Source organism: Tauraco erythrolophus, chromosome 6 (assembly GCF_009769465.1).
Source record: "Tauraco erythrolophus isolate bTauEry1 chromosome 6, bTauEry1.pri, whole genome shotgun sequence".
In the NCBI taxonomy this organism is placed as follows: Eukaryota; Metazoa; Chordata; class Aves; order Musophagiformes; family Musophagidae; genus Tauraco; species Tauraco erythrolophus.
This window is the reverse complement of record NC_141470.1, coordinates 43,130,570-43,147,749: the sequence shown is the minus strand read 5'-3', so window position 1 is coordinate 43,147,749 and position 17,180 is coordinate 43,130,570. Positions and strand designations below refer to the sequence as shown.

The 17,180-nt window shown below is 37.9% G+C and overlaps 1 protein-coding gene across 2 annotated transcripts in view; it reads right to left on the bottom strand.

Moving 5' to 3' along the window:
• The window catches only part of AKAP6 (A-kinase anchoring protein 6), a 230,108-nt gene that overhangs the window by 61,575 nt on the left and 151,353 nt on the right, over window positions 1-17,180 (bottom strand). The gene's annotated exons all lie outside the window — the stretch shown is intronic.

Here is a 17,180-nt window from a genome sequence, read left to right as displayed (position 1 = left end):
AGAATTTCACCCACAAGAATAATATTTTCTAGCGCACACCACAAACTGCTCTAGATTCACTTTGGAAACTGTAAAGTTGAATATGAAGTGATCTTGACAGACCAGGGAATCTGCCTTTTTGTGTTTAGCATTTTGTAATGAGCTTCTCTGACACTAGCACACAACGTAATACCTGTATATTAATCAAACCTGTCTTTCAATAATTAAAAAGAAAAAAAGAATATTTCTGTAAAGACACTGCAATGAAACTGTAGAAATGGATTTTAGAAAAAAAAACAAACAAAATTTCATGTTGACTTATGTTGCCTCACTGAAATGCTAATCTCTGTGCTCTAAGCAGACTGATAAATTGGTGGCTATAGCATTGATATTAAAATCTATATAACACTTGCAATGTCAGTGGATTTAGAGACTGCTAAGTTATTGCTATTTTAATGACTGAATTCTACATAAAGAAGAAAAAGGCGTGTCTTGAAAATTGGAAAAGATATGCATATATCCAAGAAGAAAAGAAATGCTTCAAAGGACTGCAGCAGCAGGAAACATCGGGACACAAAGCCAGTAGTGAAGTAATATGAAGCAAATTCAGGATATTTTGAATTTACCTCAGCTGTAGTGAACACAAGGGAAGACATGAAGGCATTCTCTCAAGACATTGTGGTTCTGCTTTGTGGAAAGCCTATCCTGGTAACCATGTATGCCATGATAGCTGTCTGGCTGTTTAAATACGAATTGGAAAGATCTGTGTCCATTAAGAAAATATATGTGCTTAAAGTCATGCGCATTTATGTCTTCAACTTTAACTGTTGTTTGCCTGGTTAATGGATGTTTGTTATACTATGCTTTATATGTAGGGAATTTAGTAATTCCGGATGAAGATACAAAAATGTAAGAAAAAAAACGAGATAAGGATGAGGGTTAAAGAACAAGATTTCATTGCTTATTCTACATTTTTCAGGTTTTTCAAGGAATAAATTCTATTAAGAATATCAGGAAAAATAATCTGTGCTGATTTTTATGGTGACAGACCTTCATGAATTGTATCTGCATTTCAACGACATAAATAAAGTGGTTTCACTTCTTAGTTTAAGTGGCTATACTTCCTAGCTTAACAATCATTTTATAATCAGTGACAATTCTAAAAATTTTTTAAAAAAGTATACTTTGTTGAATATTTCATGTTTCTAACAGTATTAGGTTACTTTTTTCAAATCTACATCTGAGTCAACCACTTTAGGTCATTTCGTTAGCTATTATGCTAGAGGTATAATATGTTGCTATAGAACTGAAGTTTAAAGGAATTAAAGTAATGAATACATATTTTAGAACAGGCCATAGAGCTTTTATACATTAAGAGACTACACTAGCACTACATTAACCCTATTAAAGGTAATTTTTCCAGCTCATTGGTGATTGGCATTTGGTACTGATGATTGAAGAATCACCATTGCATTGATTTTATTCTTTGCCTCTTTAATAAAGTGTGGAAGAAGCAGCAGAGGCAGCAGTTAACTGTCCTTTGGTAAAGCCATTAAGCACTTAAGAAAAAGGTTTGCATATTTAAACCGTGCAGAAATCTTTAAGGACGTCATATATGTTTTTAATTTTGCAACCTTCCATAGGCCTGAAAAAGTCCCACTACTGTGACTACGTGTACATTTGATCGGTACGAGACAGAAGACCAAGTTAAGATGACAAATGCCACACCTGCGCTCCCGAAATGACGCCATCTAACAGCGGAACTTTAACGAGTATGATCGCAGACCCTTCTCGAGGGTGCGCGCTCACATCGCAGTGTCGCAGGCCACCTGGTGGTCACGGCAGCTAATTATCCCTTTTAAATGAGCACGAAATGAGAGGACCATGCGAAGAAAAGATAAACAGGACAGAAATGCATAAACCCCGTCAACTAAAGCCCACCGGAACTAAGGTAAGTATATATAAAAGAAAGTGTTTCTTCATCTTATCTTAGGTTACCCAGGAGCAGTCACTGCTTGAGGCAGGATACCAAGGTTGACTGAGTAACATTTTTTGTGTTGAAACCAAACAGTAGCTAAGTTCCTAAGCTTTTCCATGCCACTTTATAAAATAAGGTTCCATAAAAGGTCAGTCTATCACACTATATCACTCAGCTCCCTAGGAAAGACCAGAAGAGAATCCAGACTGAAAAAATCCATAACTGTTTTCCATAAGTCTCCCTAGGAAGCTTGAACACAGGCTACACAAAAATATGTCTACCGGCACTGCTACTCAACAGGATGTAGCAACTAGGACTACTCTGCCCACAGATCTGGGTCCAAACATCTTGTAGCCATACAAAGCAATGACAATAGGCATCAGTGCAAGCTATTGTTGATGCTGTACATTCAGACTCACAAAAGAAGTGGATATGAAATGTAAGGTCATTGTTTACTACCGCCAAGGAGCAGAGATGCCTGAACAGATGAGTTAAGGTCAAAACTTTAGAAAGATCCTCAACTGTTGGATGACCTCACAACTAGGGATCAGAACATGGAAGAGTGCCTGGTTTTGCGATTTACTCAGTCAGAATCTGCTGATGTTAAAATCTATAGCACTAGGGTAGCAAATTCTGCCATGGCAGATTAAATCAGAAAACTAAAAGATATAGCTACAAAAAGAATTCGAAGATACAGCAGTCTCTGAAGAACCTGGAAAAGAGATCATACGCTTCAAGAGGGAAGATTTTGGAAAGCTCCAGAGAGAAAAATAGAATGCATGTGACTGGAAATGATGGGTGTTCTGTGCTAGTTTTAGTATTATAAAACCACAAATATCAATATAACAGCCTTTTCTTGTAAGACCTTTACATCAGATTTACAAACAAATCATATGCATGATCCAAACGGTCTATGCTGGTTTTAATCAGATCTAATGCTTAAACCATTGGATCTCCCATCACTGCAGGTCTCTGTGTTTGGAGGTCACCCAGACAGTGAAGAGATGTTCAGAACATATACAGGCATCCATGAGCACAGTAGCTTTTCAATTATGTGCAAGTTACTATAGTAGTGTACTTCTAGTGAGTGGTTTCAAGGGAAGGAAACAGGAGAAATTGATAGAAGATCCATTTTCTGGCATGAATTCACTTGGATAAAGTGCAGGAAATATATTTCCTCACTGTTTAAATATGCATGGACAAACCAGAAGAAATTTAGCTATCGTGAGCATGCCTCAGCACCAAGATCAGGACTTCCTACCTGCTGGTTTACCACGGCAATGAAGAGCACTACCTGTGGAAATGGTTAGTTCACACAGAGAGAACACCCTGCCATTCAGCCAAGGAATAGCTTGTGGGACAGCACAGGGTTTTTAAAAGAGATGCAAAATGCTCCTCACATATATCCCACCTATCCCCCTCAATAAGCAATTCTACTCGCTGTCGCCTGTTGCAGTTGGCCAGCAATATTCTATCTCCCTTTTAATCTAGCTTCTAGCTTCTACCAGGAAGACTTGAATTTAATTAATGTGAGCCAAACAGAAACATTTTCCATGAAATACACATTTTATTGCTTAACATTTTAATACTCTGAGTAACTTTGAAATGTGCCAGGAATAGTAAAGCTCACTTATTTAGCATTTGTGCTGTTAGACAAAATACATGTAAATAGATATGTATCTTACAGACAACTGAGCTAAATGAAGATATGTGTCTTTAAATAACTATATTCTCTTTGCTTCGCATCTATACTGAGTTCCTAACTATGTTAATCTGCTTTTATGGAAGACTCAGTATTGTTCATTAATTACTAGAATAAATCCAGCACTTGAATTGAGATTAAAAAAGAGGTGGGGCATGGGTCTGTCTGCAGCTGGAGGCAGCAGGTAGTGTCTTAAAGGTGAGAGATTGTCCATCACATAACTCGTGGTACAGTACCTCTCCTGGAAGACGAGTGCATTGTGCATATGAAAGGTGCAAGATGCACTGGTGCTTCTGGGCAAGATAGAAAATCCTAGTTTCACTGATTTCAGAAACCAGGGCTCTCTGAGCATCGCTGTTGGAAGGAACACGATTTTCATTCTTACCCTTACACTCATTCACTACTTCTGCCGTGGTTTAGAGAAAAATGATAGAGGAGCTGCTACAAGAGCTCTATATCAGCAGGAGATTCTCCTAAAGCACTGCAATTCTGTAATGGGGATACTCCAGTTCTTTAAAATGGAAAACCGTAGCTCAGCCCCTCGAAATAGTCTTACTATTTAAGGACTAGTATCTTTTTATCCTCCCCTCCTCCTCTTTTGTATTTGCCCTTGGTCCATTAACTCTTTTTTAGAGTCATTCTGTATCGATAAGTGTGCAAAAAATTTGTAAACATGGTTGTCCACCTCTGTGAAAGACTGGACTGTTCTTCTGTCAAGTGTTCTGCCTGTTTCCTGAGGGGCTCTCGGTTTCTCATGGCCAGTAGCAAAGTTCTCCAAAAATGAACAGATGCCACCCACAGGTGACTGAGATTCTTTCAAGTTTTCTGCCTTTAGATTAATACTCCTCTCCAGGTTTCCGTTTAGGAGTTGCTTATGCATTGTCTCTTCTTTGACACTTCTGTTTCCTACATTTAGATTGCCATCAGCTACTTACTAGAGGAAGGGCACCTAGTCCATATTACACTGGAATACCTCTAGAAGCTCAGACTGCTGAGCATAAAAGCCTACAGGTACCCGACAAAATATGCAGCAGAACAGTGACTATGTTGTTCATTCAGATCAATACATCAAAATGTGTTTTTGACATCACAATGAACACTGTTGCCCTGAAAAAAAATTTGTAACACGTCCTAGGCTTTTGGCATTTTGTTCAATGATTTTAGAATGAGGTTACTCTAAGATTTTCTGACCATTAGTAGATCATTTATCCATTCTGCATTACTTTCTGTGGGGGCATGCTTTGCTACGGTGCCTTTTTCAGCAGTTTCACTAGACTAACAGAATTCTGTTCTGGTGGACTCTAGGGTGATTTGTGGGGTTTTGTGCTAACTTCAATTTAGCGTCTAAGTGCTGATCTTCTTCAAATATATTATATTCATCTGGAATGCTGGGGAGCAATCACAGCGACTTTCCTGTTTCTTTCAGCTACTGTTTTGAATATTGCCTTCCAATTGAAACCAGAGCTCTTACAGACCTGTGGCCAAGGGTGTGTAGAATTCTTGTAAAACAACCATAGTAAACTTTAAGTGATGACATCTCTTATTTCAGGGGTTCCTTGTTGGCTGACTGCATTTATCCACTGGTCTCATAATGATTTCATTGCACATCTGCAGTGCTTGGTTGCATCTCTCCAGTCTAATTTTGCTCCTTATCAGTGTTGCACTGCAGCTGGCTCCACAATCCAGCTGGTATCAAATTAGTCATTGATCTAATAGCATAGTTGCAAATATAGCAATTGAATGCCTGGCAGCCTTCTGCGTTGCCAGAACAGTGAGAATCTTTAGATCTGCTTAAGTCACATTACAGATATCTCCCTCTTCATTAAAACCTTAAATTCTCAATGGTTTCAGACACTATATTTTAATTTCAAAGGTAACTGCAATATTCAATCTGTCTGCCTGGCTCTTTTTCTCAAGAACACTTTTCCTTCTACTTTTCATGTTGCCTATTACACTACATATGTTGCACTAAAATGCCTACGTTTTCAGCCAGTCTGTATCTGCCCTGCTTCATGGATTCTTTTGACTTACATCTATGTGTGTGTTCTGCTGTTTCTGTTTTGGCACTTCTCTGGATAGTTTGGTCACTGCTTGGAGGCATATATTAGATTGGCTTTACTCTAATGTCTTCCCTGTGAATGGGAACTGTGTATTTCACAAGTGATCCTGGGGAAGAGATACAATTAAGAAATGTTTTATGCCTCCAGTTACACATGGGTGCTGTAGTTCCTGGCACTATACCATATCCCCTTTTGTTTCTCGTATTGGCTAAGAAAACCCTTTTATATCTTTAAATTTACATAAAATTATTTGTATCATTCTCATCAATTCTTTTTGGACATTAAAACATTGTTTCTATTGCCTCAAAGCAAAGCCTTTTTTGTCTCGACTTCCAGTTTTCCTGGCGCTCAGAGTCACTGCTGTTAATGTGCTGTAATTTTTAGGTGTTTTGTACCCAGGTAATCATAGATACTTCCTTCCTCTCTAATGTGACTGTTGTCACAGATATGCTACGTTTGGGGAAATAAGATGTAAGAATTCAGTATTTCTAGTCTTAAACTGGATCTTTATTCACTCCCTTGATTGATTCTTGAACTTTGGCAGGCCCAGGGAGCTCAGACCAATAGTCTTCATCTGCACCTTGTGTCTAGTCCTCTGGGCTTTGTGAGTTAGCTACCAACCTACCGCACGTATTCATGAGTTGATGAGGAACGGCTGTTTGGCCATATTTAAAAAAAAAAACCATCCTGTATGTTTATTAACACTGAATCAAATATGTATCTTCATACTCATTCTATTTTTCAGTAGGCATCTTGTGAATTTTACTATCTACTTAGCAAGGAGACTAACTGCACAAAGAAACTATAAGGCTCACATAGCACAACGGCCATAGCATTTAATCATTACTGTTAGAAAGAGGAATGGACAGAAAGGTCCTAGCTCAGCACATAGAGGGAAAGGTGGAAAAAAGGGGCGATTTTCATAATCTGCTTTATTTCTTATCTTTTTTTAAAAAATATTTATTTACTTACTTACTTTAACTATTACATGTTTCAGCCTCTACATCCTAGGTATTCTAGTAGGTAGCTAGCAAAAAAGATATACCTAAAAAACATAACAGAAGATTAAATCAAGTAGAAGTTCTTGACTTTTTGTTTGACCCAAGCTGAAGAAATAAGGAAAATAAATATTTCCAGAAAGAAAGTTTTTCTATCTTTTTTTTCTCTTGTGACCTGAGAGGAAAAAGGCAAAAATCTTCCATACTCACACTATGAGGCATTTGACTATTGACTTGCTGGAGAAAAATGAACTCTCACTATAAATTACACATGCTTACTGAAAAAACAAAACAATAGAGATGAACTTTTTAAGAAAATAAAGGGAGATCACATGACTACTTCTCACCTCTGATGGTGATAAGTTTATTTGATCTCTCCACACATGATAACAAACTAAGAGATCTTGAGAATTACCGTTCTTCCACCTGCCTAGCAGACACATAGTCCTCCTTGATGAAGGTCAGCAAAACCTATATATGTCAGTCTCTATACATCATTCAGAAAGGCTAGTGTTCATCTTTAGAAAGTTCCCACCTGAAAAACTAACGGCAATTCTGTATCTATCATCTCCCATTTCTAAGAAAAATCAACTGGTAAAGCAGAGATCATCAACCTTCAGTGTAATGACTGTCAAAATCTGGATGAATCACGGCAGGGTTTCAAACTGGAATATTGCATACACATGACACAATTGGAACTAAAAACCCCTCTTTTCATGATAACTGAGAGTCAGTGAGAGGTAACACCGAGTGAGGCTGAGCTTCATAACCTCTCTATACAATCAGTGGAGAGAGATAAGAGAGAAAAGGTTTCTTCTGAAACTACTTCAGGGTGCTTAACTGAAGCTTCTGCTCTGAATCACCTGTTAGAGGAACCTCACCACAACGCAGGATGGTCTGCTTAGCCTCCTTAGCAGTCTAAATCAGTCTTCACAGATCACCCCTTCTCCCAGTGTATTACAGGGGAAACTACAACCTGCCTGTAGCCTCTCCTGCAGCTTGTGACTGCCTGTTGCTGGTCTACTCTGTGACACAGCTGGAGTACGTCCTGCACATCTGTAACGGCACCTGTCATTCTGCAACGATGGGACGTGAAGGCTAGAACTGCTGTCTTCGCCCAAAAGCACCTCTCCATAGAGCCAATTTTAACACTTAGAGTTTCTGACGACTGGAATACAGCAAGCATGTTTGCTGCAATGCTAAAATACCAGCACTCACAAGAAGTTCAGAAGAACCACAGGTGTTTCTCACTGGTCACAGAAGCTGGTTGGAGCCTACCCCAGGATCCCATTGAACTTGATGCAACCACAGGTACAGCAACTATGAATGAAATTATATCGATCGCTTATTTTACCTTGTTAGAAGGAAAAGTTAGCACAAAATGCTGCAGCTATTTTTAGTACAATGTATTAAAAATGTATACACACAATCTAAAAACATCATCTAATCTTAAGTATATAAAAAGGTTACAAATATATACAAATAAATATTTTATCTTGATATTTTATATTTATATTTTCAATATATAAATATATAATATAGATTTATGAAAATAAAAATAAAATACATATACAAAAAATCGGGATATTATAAACTGGTATACTTCACTGCAAATTATTTTTTTTGTAATTTAGATATGTATGCATTGAATGCATTGGCACTGCAAGTTTATTGAGATTTAGTGAATTTGGGTTTAATACAGAAAATCTGCTAAAAAGGTTTCTGTGGTCATTTGTATTTTGTTTATTTTTTAAAAAGAGACATTACAGTATCAATTATTTATGAGGTATACTGATAAGGAGTAATTGGGAAATAAAATAGTATTTCCTGTACTACATTTATGAAGCAAAATCTCATGGATAAAGCACATAATTCTTATAAGTTTAGAAAAACTGTATTTCCTCCTGGAGTATGAGGTGAAAAAATAGGAAAGTGAATTAAAAATTTGCAATTAACTTGAGGAATAGAGTAATAGTATTCTTTGGCTAGTGATTATTTTATCTGCATCCCTCTAAGGAACTCTAATCCACCAAGATGCTAAAAATACCAAAACCATGTCCACACACAACTTCAAAAATTATATTGTCATTGCGATACTAACACTCTTAATTTTATCTTACTTCAATATACTATTTGCTGCTTCTTCCAACAAAAATATTATGGGGCACCAGGTGAGACCTGTGGAAGGCAGCTTTACAACAGACATATGCAGAGACGCAATGCACAGGTGGTTCATCACAGCATGGAGCTAAACCTGTGGGACTCCTTGAGGCAGGATGCTATGGCTTCTGCAAGGTTACGTTGGCTCAGGATTACTGGACAACCTCATGGAAGAAAAAAATCTCGAGAACTGCATAGGACACACCATTCTCTGACCTGATGGAGCCATTTTCCTTTTATATAGTCATTGTATTAGATCTTAAAGGTAGTACATGGTTTCACAATGCAGAAGAAAGGCTGTGAAATATTAGACTAAAGGTTCTGAGATGCAGTGCGATAAAGAGAAAGCAGTCCTGGCTTCTTTGAATTTCTTTATTTTTATACAGGACTGATGTCTTTTATTTGAAGTTATTGTCTATGAGACTTTATGAGTGAATTGTCAGTGCAAATTCACAAATCACTTCATGAGATGTTTTCAGTTGGCTGATTCATATGAACTTTCATAAAATCTGTCATAATACATTAAATACTAGCCGCAGAGTGGGCAGCTCCTAGGACTCTGCACTGCTTACATGTGGTCTGCATGTAATCCAGTGTGTCAGGAAACAAGAAAATGCAGATAACTTAAACTCCTTTAGATCAAAGGATAAAATTTTGAAAGGTTGTGCAAAGAACAACCTAAATCAGAACACACCCATGTTTCGGAGCATCATATGGCCTCTTTACTCAGTTCAGGGTATTGAAGAACAAGGCAGCACCAGTATTGTTGTCCCTGGTGTTTGACTGCACATATAACAGCACGAGTATAACACCTTTTCTTAGGGACTCTTGGTCAAATAATTAAGCTGAAGTGCTGCTATAATTCAGCTATTCTTACTTGAACTTCAGTGAATGTGAGTAATTTAGTATATCTGAGACTAATCTTGAACCCTTTCTACCTTGTTTGGACACCAGGCAGACCTAGCATATAGAAAGCAATGAAGGTTGTAATTTTCATCATCTTTTGGGGCGAATTAAGATGCCATTTCCATTTTTTAAAAACTAAAAATGCTTGATGAACAGAAAATGGCTTTAGCTAACTTACTGCTGGACAATACACACTCAAACCACCACAGCTGAGCGTGCCAGACCATTGCTTCAGTGCTGGATATTTGACAATGCTTTAAGGTCTCACTGCTTGGGACCTTATCCTACCATTTTATACCAGCAAGGGCACAAAGACAGAGCATGTGGAGTTGAGTAAGATGCTTGACGTGATGACTGTAAATTGTCCACGTTTTGCAGCTGTAGTAAGGAATGGCGATGACAGCTATGTGGTACACATTTACTTTTGTTTGAAGTCGAATGCCTCTTTCATTCTAGACACACTGCTTTAATCTCCCGAAAGCTGTGCTGGCTTTTGCAACAAGCTCAGTAAATACTGCTTTGCTACAATGTGAAGTTCATCTTCAGTGTCATGCTGGGAAAAAATGGGAGAAGCCCACTTACTCTTGTGAAATGTATGAAGCCACTTCTTGCAGAAATACAGGGAGTCTACTCCATAGAAATTACAACACTGCCTTTAAAAATGCATGTTTACATTTGAAATATATTATGGAATCAACCCAGAAAATGTAAAACTATTTTTCATCTTTTTCTTTATCCACTCTCTAGACTTACTTTGTCATTCTGTAGACACAGTAATCAGTATTTTCCTGTTGTAATTACATAAGACATTAAAACTCAACATTTATCTGCTTTAAAAAAGACTTTTCACCAACAATAATTTTATTTTCTGCTTTCTAAAATATAAAATTTGCCAGAAGTAGCAAGGAACTTAAACATATTACGAAGTTAAACATATGAACCACTGAAAAATGAGCTGCTTGTTAGAGGATGTGTCACAAAGGAGTTTTCATGCTGTTCTCCAGTGCAACTGAAGTGAAAATGCTTGTGTAGAAAATGTTGACCAATTTCATTACCCCCTGAAATAAGAGACTAGGAAACTTTGCTTTGTCAGGTCCTGAACTCATTTAGTTGATATTACAATAGCAGTCAGACTTTTACTGCCACTTGTGGTATGAGGCATTTTTGAGACCTCTCATACGAAACAGTTGATTTTCCTACCTAGTGTGGAAAGTCACAGAAGTTCTTAATCTGTTGAGGGAAAAAAACCCTGCCAAGCACACGGAAACTTCTGAACCTCATGAAGAACGCTAACTGAAGTCAGAGCTTTCTGCAAAACTTAGCTTGGTTATTTTACTATACACGACAGTTAAAAACATACTACAATGTCAAAGGCAAAGAATAACTTCCATTGAGGCATGTATCAATCCATGTATGTAGAAATATGTAAGTGTTGTAATTTATTATTGCTAATGAATATCTCCATTGATATTATTTAGCAGAATGATCTTTCTCTTTTTTTAAAAAAAAGTGTCACATATGCTTTGTCAGATAAAATAAAAGCATTCACTTTGGGACATAATTTGCTAATAGCATTAAAGTCATATTTCAAAAAGGTGGTGATTTTTGCAAGGTAGCCTGAAAGTTTATTAGCAAACTATAATGACTATTCTGATTGCAATTAAAAAGCCCTCCCAAATGGGTCAACACACCTAACTGCTATCTGCAATCATTTAGATTTTAACATCGTGGTTATTACTTATTATCAGGCTGCACAATGAGATATTGATTACTTTTAACCTTTAGATCTAGGAATTCAGGAAAAGTCGAGGTAGTAGCACAGCCTACTTTTCCTGTCTGGTAAACTTATGGCCTTTAGCGGAATTCTAATGATTCCTATTGGCAAAGCAAATCTGAAATTAGTTTATTCTCTTGGCTCATACAGAAATGATGACATATCTAAAAATACTGCATGCGTAGCAGATTTGTAGTTACTACCTACACGGGGCTCAATAGTGCAGTGTGCTGAGAGCTTCTTCTAAAGTGATGATCATCATCTTCCCTGACTGTTTTAGCAGCTCCATGCAGGCACTGACGGATTACCAGACAGACAGAAGTCATCCCGGACCGTGCAGAATATGCAGTGTAGGAGCAAAAATCTTCACGTTTTCTAGTTTATAACCAATCCCCTAAGCATATTGTCCAACTATATCGCTCTACAGGCTGTTAATCTTTTAATAAGTTTTCTTTATAGAGAAAATCTGCTTGAAATAAAGACTGAACTACAATGTGGCTTCAGTAGGTACGCAGGACTTGTTTTAAACGGAACAAAGTAATCCAATTAAACTAATCTGTTTTACAAGTTAAAATGATACGAAGCACATTAATTGATCCTTATAGGCTGCTGCTATTCGAGCCTCTCTCTGTTTGCGCAGCATTTGGAACCACTTTGCACGTTTGTATCCTCAAACAGCAGAGAACTCGGTCCCTCAGCTCAGGAGAATTATGGGCAAGAGAAACATATAACTGTTATGTGTGAGATTAATTTGCAGAACACTTGGCATTATTATTGCCAAGCAGTCAAATTGTTCCAAGTTGTTCCGGAAGGTTGTTATTAATAGTATGTTTTCTGAGGAAAGTTCTGTCTACTTTTGGAACTGCATTTCTGTTGCCAAGGAAACTCCTTGAAGCACAGCATTCTAGGAGCACACTGCTGCTTTTGTTTGCCAGTTTCCTATTCATATCATCTAAGTAAGCACTTTACATACTCCAGCCTCCAGTTTCAAATGTTTAAGTTTTTATGTATTTATACGACCACGTTAAATATCACTTGTGCTTCTTTTTAAACTTGGGGACTCTTGCAAGATTATTTTAACAGTTGCATTAAAGGACGGGGTTGGGCTTTTTTGTTGCTTTTTTTTTTTTCTTTTTCACAAGTTTGCAATAAATTAGTTTTAATTTGAATAAAGCTCCATAGGTTATAGCACTAGTCCTTAAGTGTTAATTATCTTTTCACTCTGAAATTAATGTAGTCATTTCCTACTGACTCCTCTACACCATTATTGAAGCGCTGAGGAAAACATGTCATTGAGTTCTGAGCCAGAACCGTTGTTGTGATTAATCCTGGTCACATGGCCAATCTCTGCCAAAAGGAGATCACTGAAAAAAGGTGACAAAGACAGTGATTTCCTGTCAGCAAAGAGTACGACAGGGCTGTCTAGAAGTGATGCAAATGAGGGAAACTTTCAGCCGCGCGGGTGTGAGGCGCTGCGGGCCGCGGCGGGCTGCGCCGGCGGGCGCGGCGCGGTGGAGCAGCAGCGCACCCAGAGGAGGAACGGACCCGCGCCCTCCCAGCAGGGACGGCTTCCAGCTGGGAAAAAGAAACCGCTGGGAGACTTTTCCCCCCTCGGCTCTTTTTGGAAGGTATCCTCAGCTTTCGATGCGCGTTTTCATGTTAGTTAACACAGGGAGCCGCTTCCCTCGGAGGAAAGTTGAGCGGTTAACCTGTTCAACAGCCGCCTCCGCTCAGGGTTTTCCAAAGCTTTGCGCTGCTGCGTAAGGGTCTTTTTCCATCTGTCGTGACCCTCGTTGCTGAAGACTTACCAGTGCCAGACTTATAGCTGGCGCAGTTTGTATTAAAACCACGATACGTTACTTGTAATCAGATAGAAAAACATAGTTTCCTTTATTTGATATTTAAAAATGTTTAGTTAATATTATTCTGAACATACTAACAATTTTAACAATCATACTGTACTTATTTAAATGGGGTTTTAATCTAACACAATTAAGTTTTACAATTAATCTTCTGAGGAAAATCGAAAGAATTATCATTAACTTTTCTGCCTAGTATACACTCATGTCAAATCTCCACAGTTCCAGTAAATACCGATTTCCTTCAGTTTTGAACATTCAAGGTACAGAATGACTCCAGTTCCCACTAAAGGGCTAATTAGCAGAGTTTAAATTCTCTGGGTTTCATCCTCCAGTAACGGCATATGAATACAGCTGAAGTCAATGCAAGTTCTGTGTACTTAGAGCTTATGAGATCAGGCTCGCATGCAGTAGATTAAAATGAAATAAACATGATACATTTGGCATTAAACTGAGCTATTACAAAGCAGTACAAAGAAGCCAGAGTCCAAAACCACGGAAATGCTCCTTTTAATTTTTTCTTAGTTAATAGATAAAGCATTAGAGGACAAATAAACTGTCAGCAATCCATTCCAGGACTGTCATTTCATCAAACACTAGTTGATTTCCAAAAATCATTAGGCAGTTTAAGACTGTAAAGCTGAGCTCATTTAGGGCTATGGGGAAGCATAGTGAGGAAGAATAGTTTTCTTTTTCTTTTTTTTTTTTTTTTTAGATCTTTGCACTAAAACCTAGGAAGTCTAGAGGAAGTCATACATACATATTCAGAGTTATTTATTTTTTAAAAAAAAAACAAACCACAAAACAAAAACTGTGCTGCTCCTATAATATTAAGGGCAAAATAAAACCTACTTAAAGTGAGATAATAAGGATCCTAATAAAAAAAAAAACACAACAAACAACAACTATGAAGCTCCTGTAATATTACAAAACAAAATTAAGCTGAGAGTTGACTTAAATCTATATTAAATCTGAAAACAGAGTACTGGGGAAATAGTCTAACCATGAAAATACATTTTGTTTTCCCTTACGCAGATTCAGCATTTATCTACTACGTTGCGCTGCTTTAATGTGCGCTTTTCTCTTCCGATGTACCTGGTTTATCATCGCTCCTTCCCGTTCACAGACTCCTTCGGGGCAACGATTACTGTTGGTAACAGCGATACCCGAGCAGGTTCCCTGGCAGAGGCGGTTTGCTGAGCTGGCTCACAGGGGCAATTACTGGTCAGGTCAATAACTGAGAAGAGGGATCTGTGGGTTTAGGAGAATCCACCAAAATGCAGAGAGTGCAATTAGCAGGTACGCGTTTGAAGCTGTAGCTCACAAAGAGCGACTGAGGCAAGACCTGTGTTTTCCTAACGCCCCACGTCGTTGAGGAATTCTGATAATAAGAGCTGCCTGAACTTCTCTTTCCAGATTTCTTTTATCCTGCAGACGTGAAGGGCTGCGGTCCCCGCGAAGCGCAGGCAGGGAGGGTTCCTGCACCTCACCTGCGAGAGCCAGACCAGCCACGGCTCCGTGTGAGAGCCTCCAAACAAAATGGGTGTCACTGTTGATTAGGAGAGAGGTTTCCTAGGCTAGTTTTATAAAACTATTAATACCGGTTTTGAGGGCATGATTCATTGTTAGGCGAATCTCTGGAATTAAGGATGATAAAGACCTAGTGATTTATCTGATCGCTCCTTTGCTAGTGCAGAATTGTTCCCTCAATTACCTCTGCTAATGTTTTCTTTTGTCTGCTGCTAAATGTCTGAAATTATGGGGTTTTCAGCACTTCGGGAGGCAGTTGGTCAGGTTTTTTTGAAAGGCTAATAGCTCTTAAAGCTATGCGCTCAATCTTTTTACATTGCCTACAAACACTCCTGCTTTATGGACACTCCTTAGTTACCTCTCCACCAAACTCCACGTTCCTAGTTAAGTCCTTCAGTCCTTAACAATTTGCTTGCTGCTTTCAGTAGAAAGGTATACGGAGGGAATATAGACGGCAGGAGGGCAGGCAGGCTGTTCATGCCCTTCTTCAAGTGGTTTTGCAGTGCCCAGACAGGTACTTCTGCGATGGGGGCTCTATTAATTAGAAGATGCTCTCCCTGTGGAAACTGCGGAGCAAATAAGCTGCTTGTGCTTTGGAAGCAGTGCTGGTCTGGCTGTGCCGCACAGACTCAGCTACTCTCTCTGGCACAAACTTTCTGCTTTTGGAAGTATCATGCCTATCAAAATACAGAATTTCATACTATTAAGAGACTATTACTTCCCATTTTGAACATAACAATATTCCTCGTTTTGCCACCATATTGTACTGCAAACTAATTCTTAAATTACTGCCCTCTATTATTCTTCTCACCATGCACCATTATATCAGCCTTACTATCTATAATTATTCTTAATGGTTACATTTGGATATCGGAAAGGGAAATATCCTAAATAGCACCTTAAATCGTCAGGCTGGCTGCTTAAACTTTGTTCCTTTTCATATTGATGGATGGATCATTTTCTTAAAATTTATGTTTATTGATTTTTTCAGTACAGGACTATAACTAGTGGTTAGATTAGGCATGGTACAAGCTGGTCTTATATGGACAGGCACTACCAAAACACCTTATTTTAGATTCACAAGAAACTTTTTGCCCATTTCTGACATTGTTTACTTCTGAGCCTAGCCAGGGCCAGAACTGTTAATGTATGACTAAGACTGTTTCAACATCTAGAAGTTAGGAAAAAGACATTAGCAAAAACAAGAAATGATTGTTAAAGCAAGAAATGGAGGCCACTGAATTAAACTCACTTGCAGCCTGAAATAGTTTGGACTCGAACCATATTTCCATTTATAAACACATTTTAACTCGTGTGACAACCCTTTCTCACTGAGTATTTTAAATAAAAAAAAAACAAAATTAGAAAGAACAAAATGCAAGGTAACCATCAGAAATTAGGATGCCAAAGCAAACAAATTGTATTTAAGAAATTATCAAATCATGCAATCATAGAAGAAAGAAAACAACTTCTATTTGACCTTGAATGTACCATTTATTCGATAAGAAATAAAAAAAAGCTAGAGGGTAGTTGTTTCTTGTCATTATACTGTTGCTGATTCTGTGGTTAGTTATTAATTTTATTTTTTATGATTCACAATCTGCTCTTTGAAATATGCCATATGCTCAAAGCAATTCAAGGATGACAACTGTCAGAATTACTCCAATAAAAATTGCCTAAATGAGGAAGATTTACTGCAGCTTGATATTTCTGTCGAAAGCCTCTCCTTTCTTTTCCCCACCACCCCTCAGACCTGTAGACTACCTCTTCTCAGACACACAGTGAAGCCTGAATCAATTTTTGGATCAAATCACACATTTTCAGGAACTTCTTAAAAGTACTGTCTATCTAAAAGAAGTGATAAAGCTTCTGGGCTACGGCTGCTATGACAAATAAGAGAAACCATGTGTGTGTATATATATGTATGTATATGTGTGTATATATGTACATGTATGTTAGATGAAGACCCTATAATCAATATGCAAGTTTAAAATAGTTTTGCTGAAATCACAAGCAAGTGTGATGACTTAACATGACAATGTCTGATTTATGTATAACTAATAAAAATTAAATTGGAAGAGTCCCGTATTCTGGAAGCAGCAAACCAAAATCAAGGCAAATTTCTTTCTTCTCAGTAGAGGTCTGAAAGGTGGATAAAAATCCAGCTGAAAGCTCCAATCAAAACACATTTTGTTAAATGCTACCATTTCATTTTTTTCCTTCATTTTGTTTCA